The sequence below is a fragment of the Canis aureus genome, chromosome 1, assembly GCF_053574225.1.
Source record: "Canis aureus isolate CA01 chromosome 1, VMU_Caureus_v.1.0, whole genome shotgun sequence".
Lineage (NCBI taxonomy): Eukaryota > Metazoa > Chordata > Mammalia > Carnivora > Canidae > Canis > Canis aureus.
The window spans coordinates 117,477,611-117,493,400 of NC_135611.1; the positions used below are offsets into that span (position 1 = coordinate 117,477,611).

Consider the following 15,790-nt stretch of genomic DNA (forward strand, 5'->3'; position numbering starts at 1 on the left):
CCAGGGGAGACAATATGCTGATATTCACGGATCTGGGTTGCTGGGTACCACTTGAGCTGTTTGGGTAAGATTCCACAAAGGAGCTCCATGCTGTGGTTGGGTCTCTTCATGCACTTCTTATTTCCTCTTTGCCATTGTCTGAATCAACATAGCAAATATCTATTGCTTCTGTCTGCTCAGAATCTAGTTCCTTTTAACTCACCTAAATAACTATGAATGAGACAAGTTCCTGATTACAACAAGCTCCTGGATCCAGCTGTACCTGAAGTTAGGGCTGCTTCTGGACAATAAATTCCCCTCCTCAATGAGGCCAATCTGAATGGTGGTTTTAGTTAGTTGCAACCATAAATTACCCCCTTTCTTAAGCCAGTTCAAATGGGGGCCTTTTGTTAATGGATACAAAAAATGGATAATTTGCAGAAACCCACTCAAGCTCAAGTAGAGATTTTAAAAGAAAATATATATTTTACTAGTTCTAAGGGGAAAATGATTTCATAGTTGAGAAAACATGATAAATGCCACCTTAACCAAATGATCAAAGTTAAGATCATCAGTCATCAAAACGGCATCACAAACCTTCTGGTATGAAACACTGAGGATTAGATAGAATGTCAATGATATTCCAGAGTGAAACGTATAATGTGAATCTAATAATGAGGAAGACAGGTAAGAATAAAAGGATATTCTATAAAATAACTGGCCTGTAATCTTCATATATGTCAAGTTCATGCAACACAAAAGAAGAAAAAGAAAGAACGTTTTAAAAAAAAGAACATTGAGGAATTGTTTCAGATTAAAGGAGACTAAAGAGGTATCAGAACTGAGGGTAACACATAATTTCCATAAAGGGTATTATGGGGCCAACTGGAAAAACTAAATAAGGATTGTAAATTAGATAATAATATTTTCTTCTTCATTGTCTTCATCTTTGTCTTCTTCTCTTGAGATTTTTATTTACTATTTATTCATGAGAGACACAGAGAGAGAGAGGCAGAGAGAGAGGCAGAGGGAGAAGTAGGCTCCCTGAGGGAAACCCAATGTGGGACTCAATCTCAGGACCCCAGGATCATGCTCTGAGGTGGTCGAAGGCAGACTCTCAACCACTAAGCCACCCAGGTGTCCCTACATAATAATATTGTATCGGTATTAATTCTATTATACTATGGTTGTGTAAGAGAATATCCTATTCTTAGGAAATGTACACTTATGCATTTAGGGTAAAAGGGTATTGTCTCTTTAGTTTACTCTCAAACAGCTGATAGGGAAAAAAGTGTATATACACAGAGATAGAAAAGTTTAAAACAAATGTGGTAAAATGTTGACTGTTGGAGAATGTGAGTGAAGTGTATTGAGATTCTTGTTACTATTCTTATATCTGAATCTATATATTGGTATATCTGAAATTATGTTAAAATTTTTTTAAAGATTTTATTTATTTATTCATGAGGACACACACACAGAGAGGCAGAGACATAGGCAGAGGGAGAAGCAGGCTCCCTGCAGGGATCCCAATGCAGGACTTGATCCTGGGACTCCGGGATCACGCCCTGAGCCAAAGGCAGACCTCAACATCACCCAGGCATCCCTGAAATTATGTTAAAATTTTAAAAAATATATTGTAAAGCTGCATGACAGAAGCAAAAAATAGGAAGTGCAGCTGGGTCTCATGGTTCTGTAAATCTATCCAGTTCTTTTCATCTTTCATTAGTCCATTCATCTTTTGTCTGAATCCATCAGCAGATTTCCTCCATTCTCTCCTTGTAAATATTTAGCTTCCCTCCTTATCCATAATGATGGCTTGTCGAGGGATTGGCTCCCCCAGTTCTAAAGCACTATGAAGCCCAACACCACATAACTGCTTGACTCTGAAATGTGGTATCTTTATTCCAAATTCCAGGCAGGTCAGATCTGATTAGCTCAAGTTGGGTTAAGAAAAGGAAATCAGGGATCCCTGGGTGGCACAGCGGTTTGGCGCCTGCCTTTGGCCCAGGGCGCGATCCTGGAGACCCGGGATCGAATCTCACGTCGGGCTCCCGGTGTATGGAGCCTGCTTCTCCCTCTGCCTATGTCTCTGCCTCTCTTTCTCTTTCTCTGTGTGACTATCATAAATAAATTTAAAAAAAAAGAAAAGAAAAGGAAATCATAAGAGGAATAAAGAATACCTAGGGACGCTGGGTGGCTCAGCGGTTGAGCATCTGCCTTTGGTTCAGGGCATGATCCTGGGGTCCTGGGATCGAGTTCTGCATCAGGCTCCCTGCTTGGAGCCTGCGTCTCCTTCTGCCTATGTATCTGCCCCTCTGTGTGTGTCTATCGTGAATAAATAAATAAAATCTTTAAAAAATATCTAAAACTGGATTTTAAAAAATGAAGATACTACCTATCAAAAAATTTTGAATGCAATTTTAAAAAATGAAGATACTACCTATCAAAATTTTTTGAATGCATTTTTTTGAAAAGAAGTGTTTTGAAGGAAATTTATACCCTTTAGTTCTTACATTAGAAAAGAAGAAAGCTTCAGAGTCATGAACTAAGTGACTACCTTAAGAAACTAGAAAATGTCATTTCTCTAAAGAAGAGATACAGATGGCCAACACATGAAAAGATGCTCAACATCACTGACCATCAGGGAAATGCAAATCAAAACTACAATGAGATATCACCTCACACCTGTCGGAATGGCTAAAATAAAAACCACAAGAAACAACAAGTGTTGGCAAGGATGTGGAGAACAAGGAATCCTCATGCACTGTTGGTATGAATGCAAACTGGTGTAGCCACTGTAGAAAAAGGTATGAAGTTTCCTCAAAATTTAAAAATGGAACTACTTTACAATCCAGTAATTGTACTACTGGGTATCCTCAAAATGCAAAAACACTAATTCAAAGGGATTACATGCACATCTATGTTTATTGCAACATTATTTACAATAGCCAAAATATGGAAGCAGCCCAAATGTCTATTGATAGATAGATAAAGAAGATGTGATATATATATACATAATGGAAAATTATTCGGCCATAAAAAAGAATGAAATCTTGCCATCTGCAATAACATTGATGGAGCTAGAGAGTGTAAAGCTAAGTGAAATAAGTCAAAGAAAGATAAGTAACATATGATTTAACTCATATGTGGAATTTAAGAAACAAAACAAATGAACAAAAGAAAAAAATAAGAGTGACAAACCAAGAAATGGATTCTTAATTATAGAGAACAAACTGATGGTTACTAGAGGGGGGTGGGGGGATGGGGGAAATTGGTGTAGAGGATCAAGAGCCCACTTATGATGAGCACTGAGTAATGTACAGAATTGTTGAATCACTGTATTATACACCTGAAACTAATATAATATTATATGTTAACTACACTGGAATTAAAAATTTTAAACTTAATAAAATTTATAATAATAATAATAATAAAATGGGAATTTTTTTAAAAAATAAAAAAAGGAGACTAGAAAATGAACCATAGAATAAACCCAAAGAAAACAAAATATTTCTTCTACTTTTAAGAAAATTAAAATATTACTTGCTTTGGCAGCACATACACTAAAATTGGAACAGGGGTGCCTGAGTGACTCAGTTGATTAAGCGTTTGCCTTCGGCTCAGATCATGATCCCAGAGTCCTGGGTTGGAGCCCCACATCGTGCTCCCTGCTCCGCGGGAAGTCTCTTTCTCCCTCTCCCCTGCTCATCCTCTTTCCCTCTCTCTCACTCACTCACTCTCTCTCTCTCAAATAAATAAAACCTTAAAAAACAAATTGGAACAACACAGAGAAGATAGCATGCCCCCTGTGCAAGGATGACACACAAATTGAGAAATGATCCATATTTTAAAAAAAGAAAATTAAAATAATGTAAAATAGAGATTCTTTTTTAAATTTTATTTTTTTAAAGATGTTATTTATTTATTTATTTATTTATGAGAGACACAGAGAGAGAGAGAGAGGCAGAAGAGCAGGCTCCATGCAAGGAGCCTGATGCAGGACTCAATCCCGGGACTCCAGGATTATGCCCTGGGCAGAAGGCAGACGCTAAACTGCTGAGCCACCCAGGGATCCCCAAATTTTATTTTATTTTTTAAGTAGGCTCTACTCCCAGCATGGAGCCCAGCACAGGACTCAAACTCACGACCTGAAGATTGAGACCTGAGCTGATACCAGAAGAGTCAGATGCCCAACTGACTGAGCCATTCAGGCACCCCTAGAAACTCTTTTTTTTTTTTTTTAAGCCAACACTATGTTCTTGGAATTGACAAAATATACAAATCTGATTACAAAGAGAAGCCATCAAAGTTATGAATGAAAAGAACTATGAAAAGCAAGATATGAAAATGAAGTAAGCAGCTTTTAGTCCTAAAGGTGTTTTGTGAGGCTAAGGCAAGCCTGGAAATGGTAAGAATGTGTATGTGTATTGGGTGGGGAGGATTATGGAGAGCAAGACAGCCCCAAGGTTAGGGGTCAGCGCCTACGCAGACTGGGAGCAGTATGCACAGGAGAGTTGCCCAGTGTGGGCTGGGTGAGCCCTAGCATAGTGAAAAAAGCTAATACCGAGGACAGAGTTCAGTTAAATACAGACGGATTGATCAAATAAATAAATATATTAATGATAGCTAAATTTCTCACTATCAGAGAAAGGGCTTTGCATGGACAAGAATGCCCCATAAACCAAAGATAACGGTTGCTCTATTTGGTGTCCCTGAAGTCCAGAAGAAAAAAGAAAAACAGGACAAAACAAAAATGTTTAGGCACAACCATGTGCTCACAGGAGCATACATTCGCACAACCACCTTGTTTAGCTGTATCTACTAACTCTTAACATATACATACCCTACAAACCTATAAGTATACTCCTAGGTGTTTTTTTTTTCTAGATTTTATTTATTTATTCAGGAGAGACACACAGAGAGGGAGAAGCAGGCTCCATGCAGGGAGCCCGACGTGGGACTCGATCCCCGGTCTCCAGGGTCAGGCCCTGGGCTGAAGGCGGTGCTAAACCGCTGAGCCACCCGGGCTGCCCTAATCCTAGGTTTATACCCAGTAGAGAAGGTTGTATCTGTGAACGAAAAGACATAAACTAGAAACTTCATTGGTACCAGAAACTGGAGGCTACCCAAGTGTCCATCAGAGAGAATAGATAATTCAGTTGCATATTCATCCAATAGATACTATGACAATGAGGATAAATGAACTCCTGATTCCACAGTGTGGACAAATCTCAAACATAGTATTGAATTGGAGAAGTGAGACCCCAAAGAGAACATACTATATGATTTCATCTGCTTGAAGTTTAAAATAGGCAAAACTGATCTATGGCATTAGGAGTCAAGATTGGTCATCTTTGCAAGGGCAGAGAGAAAGAGTGACTGGAATGTGGAATGCCATACAAAGAGGGCTTCCGGGGTTATAATGTTGTTCTTTGACCAGGGTGCTAGTTACACAGATGTTGTCACTTCTTCAAAATTTAGCACACTGAACACCTGTAACATGGGCACATTTCTTTATATGTCTTTTACACTGTTAAAATTTTACGTTATATCTCAGCAGTGGCATTATGGTTGGAATTGAAATTTTCTATGTGGTGAACAACCTTGGGTGCCATTCTGAAACAACAAAAAATTATCATTTTCACTCTATTTATAGTTTCATTTCAGAAAAAGTGTATTTTAAACCATACTCAAAATTTTCATGCATTTGCCTGTGTGTTCTATTAATAATTTCAGATATTTGATACACTTTTTATTTTCGTTTATTTGTGGATTTTAAATTTTTATTTATTTATTCATAGAGACACACAGAGAGAGAAGAGGCAGAGACACAGGGAGAAGCAGGCTCCATGCAGGGAGCCCGACGCGGGACTCGATCCCCGCGGGACTCGATCCCGGGGGCCTCGATCCGGGACTCCAGGCTCACACCCCGGGCTACAAGCGGCGCTAAACCGCTGCGCCACCAGGGCTGCCCTTAATACACTTTTTAAACGTCTTTTAGGAAGGTTTCAATTTGTTTAGGGCGCCGACGCAGGATCTAGTAGTGCTGGCTCCTCACCTGTAAAAGTGTAGCGCCCTCCAATCAACCAAAAACGTTTGTGCAAGTTTCCAAAAGTCCCACCAGGGGGCGGTACCGCCCCGTTTGAAGAGAACCAATTTAGCCCGAGATTCTAAGTAAGTGGTTTGTATATTGATTGGGGTCTGGAGCTCAGCGGAGAGCTCTGTGCTGGACATAAAAACTTGGTGGTGGTAATGGGAGTGTCCTCTGATGTGAAGTGGTCACCGAGCCCCAATCTTAAAGACTGAGTATGGGACCCCTGGGTGGCTCTGCCTTGGGCTCAGGGTGAGATCCTGGAGTCTGGGGATCCAGTCCCACATGGGGCTCCCCACAGGGAGCCTGCTTCTCCCTCTGCCTATGTCTCTGCCTCTCCATCTCTCTGTGTCTCTCATGAATAAATAGGTAAAATCTTTAAAAAAAAAAGTGAGTAGGTGTGCAAGGCACTGAGACACAGAGAATCACGGGAGAACCGGGAGGAGAGAGATATTCCTAAAATTGCTGCTGGAGAATTGTTAAGGTGGGGAGTGATAGGAATTGAGGCTGGTGAGGTGGACCAGCATAGGTCATGAAGGTCGTCTTATGGCATTTGTACTTTATCCTATGAGTGGTCGCAAGCCAAGAGTTGAAATAATAAAGACGACAGACACACGGCTTTCATGAGCTGTCTCCACATGCCAATCCCTATACTAAGTTCTTTTTAAGTATTTTCTCCTGGAGCCATTAAAACCACTCATGAGCCCAACTGTTCTATCACCCAGTGTCCATTCACCCTTTCCCAAGCTGACTCTTGGGAAGCGGCAATACCTAGTCCCCCACTTCAGGTAGGCTCTGTGCATTGGATGTAGCCTACTTGACTGGGGACTCTAGCAAATGGCCACTTGGATTTGGCCAGTGAGAGTATCTAACTCTCCAACCCCAGTGATTGACTTAGGGGTTACCCGGTGACCCAGTCAGAACTCATGAGAGGACTCTGACCCCACAGCTGTTCTCCCACTTAGAACTGTCTCTTTGCTAATAGAAAAGCCCCTTTTCTTCTCACCACAACCCACAGGACAATCTGGAATTTCTTTCAAGAACCTTCCATGGCTACCATTGTATCCTCTTTGTTCTACCAGGCACTCAAGGTTTCCCACCTAGTCTCTCCCCTTCCCAGACTGTCATTTTCTTTCTTTCTCTTTCCTTCCTTCTTTCTTTCTTTTTAAAGATTTTATCCATTTATTCATGAAAGACAAGAGAGTCAGAGACACAGGCAGAGGGAGGGAGAAGATGGCTCCATGCAGGGAGCCCAAGGTGGGACTCGATTCCGGGACTCGATCCTGGGACTCCAGGATCACTTCCTGGGCCGAAGGCAGGCGCCAAACTGCTGAGCCATCCAGGGATCTCCTCTTTTAAGATTTTATTTATCCATTCATGAGAGACACAGAGAAAGTCAGAGACATAGGCAGAGTGAGAAGCAGGCTCCCTGCAGGGAGCCCGATGTGGGACTCGATCCCAGGACACTGGGACCATGACCTGAGCCAAAGACAGATATTCAACCACTGAGCCACCCAGGTGTCCCATTTCCTTTCTTTAAAAAAAAAAAAATTATGGGACGCCCTGGTGGCTCAGCGGTTGGGCATCTACCTTTGGCTTGGGGAGTGATCCCGGGGTCCAGGGTTGGGTCCCGCATCAGGCTCCCTGCGTGGGACCTGCTTCTCCCTCTGCCTATGTCTCTGCCTCTCTCTCTCTGTGTCCCTCATGAATATATAAATAAAATTAAAATTAAATAGAGAATATTTATTTATTTATTTGAAAGGGGAATGGGGGCAGGGGCGGAGGGAGAGAAAATCCTGAAGCAGACTCCCCACTGAGCACAGAGCCCAACCCTGCGCAGGGCTCAATCCCAGGACCCCAAGATCATGCATGACCTGAGCCAAAATCAGGAGTCAGCTGCTCAACTGATTGGGCAATCCAAGCACATCCAGACTGTCATTTTCAACTTAACTTGACCCCAGTCTTAACTTTGTCCTTTGGGTGGGTCAGAATCTTTTGTTGTTGTTGTGGCAGATTGTATTTTTCAAAGATGGCCACAAGATTTGTTCTTCTTACAATGTGACTTGACACTATCCACTGAAAGATGGGATCTGTGCCCTCCACACCTTGATTTGGTCAGGTTTATGACTATGGCAGAAATGACACTTCCAAGACTAGGTCATAAAAAACAATGCAGCTTCTTCTTGGTTCCCTTAAGATGCTCACCCTAAGAACTCGACCACCCGCTGTACAAAAGCTCAAGGGCAGCCCGGGTGGCTCAGCGGTTTAGCGCCGCCTTTGGCCCAGGGTGTGATCCTGGAGACCCGGGATCGAGTCCCACATCGGGCCTTCTGCCTGTGTGTCTGCCTCTCTCTCTCTCTCTCACTCTCTCTCTCTCTGCTTCTCATGAATAAATAAATAAAATCTTAAAAAAAAAAAAAAAAGCTCAAGCACCGTATGGAGAGGAACTGAAGCTCCTCCCCAGCCTACCACCCTGGCTGAGCTTCCAGCCAAGAGCCAGCACCAAACTGTCTCATATGTGAGTATATCATCTAGAAAGTACTCTTTCAGCCTCAAGTCGAGCTGTCCCTGCTCAGACTGCATGGAGCAGAAACAAGCTAGCTAGGCTGAGCCTTGTCCAAATTGCCAATTTGTAAGCAAAATAAATTACTGCTGTTGTTTAAAGCCACCAAGTTTAGAAGTAGTTTTGCAGGAATAACTGGAGAATTGCTTTTGCTGACACACTCACTCCTGGTGGCTTCTTTTCTTGTGTGCTTGGTGATCTTTGAGTGTGAGCCTATTACCTGATCTTAGTTACTGGGAGTCCTACAAACTTAAATTGGGGAAGCCTTCCAGAGAGGATTTGCTTCTGGTCGTGGTGGTTCTTAAGGGTCACCATTAATCTGGGTCTATCCCAGCCCCTCTCAGGGCCTTGGCTTAACTCAAGAGTACCAAGTCAAGATCCCCTACCTCTCCAATAGCCCGAGACTTAGGGTCTCAGTAGCAATGCTGTTCTCAGCAACCACTGTCAGGGCAGCTCTACCTCTCTCTGCTGTCCCTGCTCTATGCTCCGCCAGATCATGATTTTTTTTTTTTTTTGAGGGGGTGATTCTTGAGGACTCTTTTACTTCTTGTAAGATCACAGTGATTCAAGGAGGGGTCTTAATCCACAATTTATGCATACTGCTGCAAGAAGGAATCGCTAAATCCTGTGTCCAGCAAATGCCAAATACATCCATGAAATCATTCATTCATTCAACAAGAATTAAGTTCCCTGTTAATCACTGGGGATAAATTAATGACATAAACAAATCTGGCCCTGCCCTCATGACATTCACGGTCTGGTGAAGACGAAGATATTAACTAAATATTTGTTCAAATAAGAATGAACATGTCAGGACTTACAAGTCAAGTGTGGAATGGTTAAACTTCCCCCTCACAGAAGGGGCTGCTGAGGATGTATCTTGAGTCCTGAGACCTGAAGACATGTGCGCAAATAATTAGGCAAATAAGAAAGGGAAGAATTTTTAAAAAAGGGGGAAGAATTGTTTGTTTAAAGATTTATTTGCTTTATAGAGAGATAGAAAGAGCACAAGCAGTTGTGTGTGTGTGGGGGGAATGGAGAGCAGAGGGAGAGAAAGAGAATCTCTAGTAGATTCCATGCTGAGCACGGAGCCTGACTTGGCCCGGATCCCACAACCCTGAGATCATGACATCCAACCAACTGAGCCATCCAGGTGCTCCTGTTTGTTTGTTTTTTTAAGTAAACTTCACATCCAGCCTGGATCCCAATATGGAGCTTGAATTCATGACCCTGAGATCAAGAGTCAGATGCTTAACTGACTAAGCCCTCCAGGAACCCTAGAAAGGGAAGTGTTTTAAGTGAAAAGGAACAATAAGTAAAAAGGCCCTGAACAGGAGGAAGCCTGGTGTGTTTAAGGGACGTCAAGGAGTAAAAGAGGGTGGGAGTGGGGAAGATGTAAGAGCTCAGTCGGAGAAGTATAGGAGCCAGACTGTGGGGGGTCAGGGTTCTCAGCTGGTATGAACATTTAATCACCAGGGGAGCTGGTAACATTCCCAATGCCTATGAACAATGAAATCAGACTGTGTGGGGGTGGAAGCCCAATTATCAGAATTTTTAAAAGCTAACCGGATGCTGGAAACAGTAGGTTAATGGATAAACAAGCTGAGATGTGTCCACACGACAGAATACTACTTAGCAGTCAAAAGGAGCAAACTAAATGTAGCAACTTATGTGATCTCAAAGACCTCACACTAAGTGAAAGAAGCCTGTCCCAAAGGTGACGTACTGTATGGCTGCGTATATTTGACATTCTCAACGGTGCAAAACCACAGCAATGTTAGCAAAGAGATCAGTGGTCATTGGGAGTTACGGGTGGGGAGAGGGTGTGGCTGCAAAAGGAGTGTTTTGGGAGGATGCAACTGTTTTTATCCTGATTGCAATGGGGTGTGTGTGTGTGAAATCAATTTATATATGTGTTAAAGTCATTGAACTGGGGGTGCCTGGGTGGTTCAGTCAGTTAAACGCCTGCCTTCAGTTCAGGTCATTATCCTGGGGTCCTGGGATCAAGCCCCATGTCGGGCTCCCTGCTCAGTGGGGGGTCTGCTTGTTCCTCTCCCTCTGCCCCTCCCCCCTGCTCATTCTCTCTCTCTCTCTCTCTCTCTCTCTCTCTCTCCCCCCCAAATAAGGAAATAAAATCTTGAAAAAATTCATTGAACTGTACACACACACACACACACACACACTTATTTTCTGGTATGATAATTTAAAAAAATTAAAATCATCTCCCCAGGTGATCTCAGTATGCAGCCAATGTTGAGACACTGATGATGGCTTTGAAGACCATTTGAAGGTTTCTTTTCAGAACCATGGGGAGCAAGGGAGGGGCATTCCTGAGATGGGAACTCCCAGGAAGATTCACACATTGAGGTTGGTCCAGGGAGTGGAACACTCATTGGCCTGGAGGTGGCAGAATGGGAATGAGACATACTGTTTTTTTCATGTATTCATTCAACAGTTACTCAGCACCTAAGTTGTGCTGCCTGTGCCTGGGAAAGAAAACAAGAAAAAAAAATTAAACTACTCTTTCCTCCTACCAGGCAAGGAGAATGGGGTACTTTAGAGATTTCAAGGGAGAAATCTGGGGAAGGAATCAGAAACCAGTATTTCTGATCCCCACACCTGGCTAGAGTCTCTGTGCTTGATTCCCTGGAACCTGGGGTTCTCATGGAAAAGTTTTTGGGGGTTAGAGTGAGGAGACCATGCCCCTCAGATGCCACACCTGTGACTGTCACCTTTGGGATTTGGGGTCTCCATGAGGATTTGGGGGATCCCCCATTACCCATCTGCGTGGCACCTGTTTATCTCTCCCCTCCTCCACCTGCACTCTGGCCCCGCCTCATCCTTGCATCCCCATCCCTGCCTCAGTCTCCTCCTTGGCTTCTAGACTCAGACCCTCTTTTTATCTACTCTCCCACTGGGCAGCCAGGAGGATCTTTCCCTCCAACCCTGCCCTCTCCCAGAGGAATCTTCTTAAAGTCTAAATGTGAATTTCTCCTCCACAGCTAAAATTTTCCATGGCTCCCTAGTGTACTCAAGGTAAAATCAGCTCTTCAAAATGAATATTTAAGGTCTCTTGCAATCTAGTCCCAAAAGATAACTTTGTTTCTGGCTTCTCTCTTCTCCCTCTACCTCCCTGAACTCTAGTCCTCTTAATCCCAAAGTGGCAGGTCTGGGAAGGCTTTGAACTTAGCCTGTCTCCCACCCTCCTGTCAAGGCTGCCCTGGGAGAGTTGTTGAGGAGCCTGGAAGGCCTAATAACATGGTGGCTAAGAGATCAGGCCTGGGGACTCTGGAGTCAACCTAAATGGTCTCCAGTAGGAGGCTGGTCTACCAAATTATGGCTCTCAACCAAAACACAGGATTTACAGCAAATACATAGGATAAAGGAACACAGTAGATGACATCACATGAGTATAACCAGGCAAATACAGCAGGTCAGGCATTCTCCAAGACACCTGGCCTGGGCTTTTTTGGAAAGTTAACATTGTCTTTTAAAAAAACCATGGGGCATCTGGGTGACCTCAGTTGGTTGAGTCTCCAACTCTTGGTTTTGGCTCACATCATGTCTCAGGGTCCTGGGATTGAGCCCTGTGTCGGGCTCCATGGTCACTGGGGAGTCTGCTTAAGATCCTCTCTCTCTCCCTCTGTCTCTCCCCCTGCTCACACACACTCTCTCTCAAATAAATAAATCTTTAAAAAAATCCTGAGGACTGTACCAAAAATATACCCAAAACACTAAAGAGACATAACAACCAAATGCAAAGCATGAACATGTACTGATTCTGGTTTAAAAAATGATAATAACAGGGATCCCTGGGTGGCGCAGCAGTTTGGCGCCTGCCTTTGGCCCGGGGCACGATCCTGGAGACCCGGGATCGAATCCCACGTCGGGTTCCCGGTGCATGGAGCCTGCTTCTCCCTCTGCCTGTGTCTCTGCCTCTCTCTCTCTCTCTGTGACTATCATAAATAAATAAAAATTAAAAAAAATGATAATAACAGCCATGAAAACTATTATGGAGACAATTAAATAAATCTGAATGTGAATGTGATATTAAATACTAAGGAATTATTGATATTTTCCTAGATGTGAGAATGGTGGTATGGGCATGTAGGAAGGAGGTTGTTCTTTTTTTTTTTTTCCCTTGCAGACAGGAGGGGGCCCGGCCCAGCCAGCTAGGAGGATATTCTTATCCTTTTTTTTTTTTTTTTAAAGAATATTTATTTATTTATTTATTTATTTATTTATTTATTTATTATTTTAGAGAAGAAAGAATGAGCAGGGGAAGGGGCAGACAGAGAGGGAGAAAATCTCAAGCAGACTCCCTGCTGAGTGAGGAGCCCAACATGGGCCTCAATTCAAGGCCCCATGATCTGACCTGAGCTGAAACCAAGAGCTAGACACTCAATCAACTGAGCCATCAGGCGCCCCTGTTCTTATTCTTAAGACATGCATCCTGAGTTGCCACAGGACTATAACTTCTTTCAACTATAACAACTTTCAACTATAACTTCTTTCAATGTGTGTATGGGGCACACATTTACATTAAGAGATAAGAAAAGAGGAGAGAAAAAGCAAATATGGCAAGGTTGTTGGATCTAGATGGAAGGTGTATAAATGGTCAGTGGTCATTCTTTAAATTGTGTTTGCAAATTTTTTATGCTAAGTGTCAGAGAAAATGAAATCATCAATGATGAGAGTCCATACAACAGAACAATCTGCAAATGTTAAAAATGAGACAGATCAGCAAACCACAGAGAAAATTAACAAAGCCCAAGTTGATTATTTGAAAGAAATTAATGAGATTGATAAAATCCTTAGTTAAAAAAAATCCTTAGACTAATCAAGAGAGAAAAAGAACAAAAATGACCAATATCAAGAGTGAAAGAGAGGTCATTTCTACAAATTCTGTAGTTAATAGACAATTTAGATGAAGTAACAACTCCTTGAAAACCACAAAGAGTGAAAGTTTGTGAAATAGAAAATATGAAAAGCCCTATATTTATTAAAGAAATTGAATTAATTATTTAAAAAAACTTCCCACAAAATAAAATCCATAAATAAATAAATAAAATCCCATAAATAAAATCTTAAAAAAACAAAAACCAAAACCTCCTCAAAAGACAACTGGCTTTGTGGTAGATTCTAACAAAGATTAAAGGAAGAAACAGGGGTGCCCGGGTGGCTCAGCATCTGCCTTTGGCTCAGGGCGTGATTCCGGGGTCCTGGTATCGAGTCCCACATCGGGCTCCCTGCAGGCAGCCTGCTTTCCCTCTGCCTGTGTCTCTGCCTCTCTCTCTGTCTCTCATGAATAAATAAATAAATAATCTTAAAAAGATAAAGGAAGAAACAACATAGAACTTTTCATATTTGAGATGGAGTTATTTGTGCTGAGATAGGAATGATCTTTCAAAATACATTGTTAAGTAAAAAAAATAAAGTCAATGTGCAAAGAAATGAGTAGTATTTTCTCATTATGTAATAAATCAAGGAACTATATAGGTGCATTTCTGTGCATAGGAAATTCTGTCTTTGCAAGGATAGCCCATTGCCTTATAGGGAGGAAATTGAGGGGTTCAAATTCAGGCATAGGAGAAAGATTAATTTTTCACTGTCTCCTTTTGTATTGTTTTATTTTTTTATTATTTTTTATTTATTTATGATAGTCACACACAGAGAAAGAGAGAGAGAGAGAGAGGCAGAGACATAGGCAGAGGGAGAAGCAGGCTCCATGCACCGGGAGCCCGACGTGGGATTCGATCCCGGGTCTCCAGGATCGTGCCCTGGGCCAAAGGCAGGCGCTAAACGGCTGCGCCACCCAGGGATCCCCACCTTTTGTATTGTTTTAACATGAACTGTGATTGGAATAGAAAAAGCAGTTTAAAGACTTTTTTTTTAGCTCAAGCTTTGCTGGATTTATAATCTGACTCTAGTCACGTGTTCTGTGAATTGGGTACTGATAAAAGATTGCAGAAAGAGACTGCATGGCTAAAATCTTGAGGCCTCGGGGTCTAGGGGACAGGATCATTAAACCCATACTTGGCCACCCACTGGCTGTGTGACTTCAGGTAGGTAGCTCTACTTCTCTGAGCCTCTACTTTTAACACCTGTGAATTAGAGGATTATGCAGTAAAGGATTAATTTTGCCCAGTTCCTGGGAGGTAACCTCTTGGAATATCTTGCTTGGCAAGAGTGTTTTTGTTTACCTGTGGACATGCAGCGTCAGCTTGACCTTGGGAGGAGCTGGAGGCTACAGTCAGTCATATGGGGCAAGAGCCATGACTATGTGACTGATTCTCCAATAAAGAGCCTGCACAACAAGGCTCATGTGAGGGTCCTTGGCTGCAATACTCCAGGTGTGTCGTCACACATTGGGACTGGGATCATTGAGTGCTGTTTGCTTGGTGGCACTGGGAGAGAGCAACGGGAAGCTTGTGTCTGGGGCCCCTTGGATCCCACAAGTCTCTTCCCTTTGTCATTTTTAATCTGTGTCCTTTCCCTGTAATAAACCATGACTGTGAGTAATCAGCTCTTTTGAGTTCTGTGGGTCCTTTTAGTGAATCACTGAACCTGAGGGGGCTTGGGGGATCCCCCAACACAGGAGTAATGAACAGTGTGTACTTCACTGGGGGCGCAGGCATCATGAGATTGTGTGCACACAGCACCTTAGGATCACAGCCAGTACTTACTGAGCACATACACAGTATGTGTGAGCACACGAATGCACCGGATCCTCGTAACAGCCCCATGAGACTGATACTATGATTAATGTTTCACCTTTATTTTATCTTGAAATGTACTGTACATTCAGGAGTAGAAAACGTAGATGTATGGCATTAAAAAAAATACTTAGAATGTGAAAAACAATGAATCATCAGGTTAAGAAGAAAGGACAGGGAAGCCCCCAAAGAGCCCCAACCCAGTTATAGCTCCTCTCATCGCCTGAGGTGACCACCTCTCTGACTTTGGTGATAGTCATTTCCTTTTTTGTCTTTTCTTTATGGTTGGGCCACGCATGTACATATTCCTAACATTTTTGGATCTAGGGTGTTTCATTTTTCCCTGCTCTCAAGAGTAGTGAACACAATAACGCAGCTTGTGCCGTTTGGTGTTTCGTTCACTTTGTTCACTCACCGCTATGCACGTGAGGTTGCCCC

The 15,790-nt window shown here is 42.5% G+C and overlaps 1 pseudogene; it reads left to right on the forward strand.

Moving 5' to 3' along the window:
- The first annotated feature begins 3,742 nt into the window (after positions 1 to 3,742).
- LOC144289281 (U6 spliceosomal RNA) lies at positions 3,743 to 3,832 on the forward strand (annotated as a pseudogene).
- The last annotated feature ends 11,958 nt before the right edge of the window (positions 3,833 to 15,790 follow it).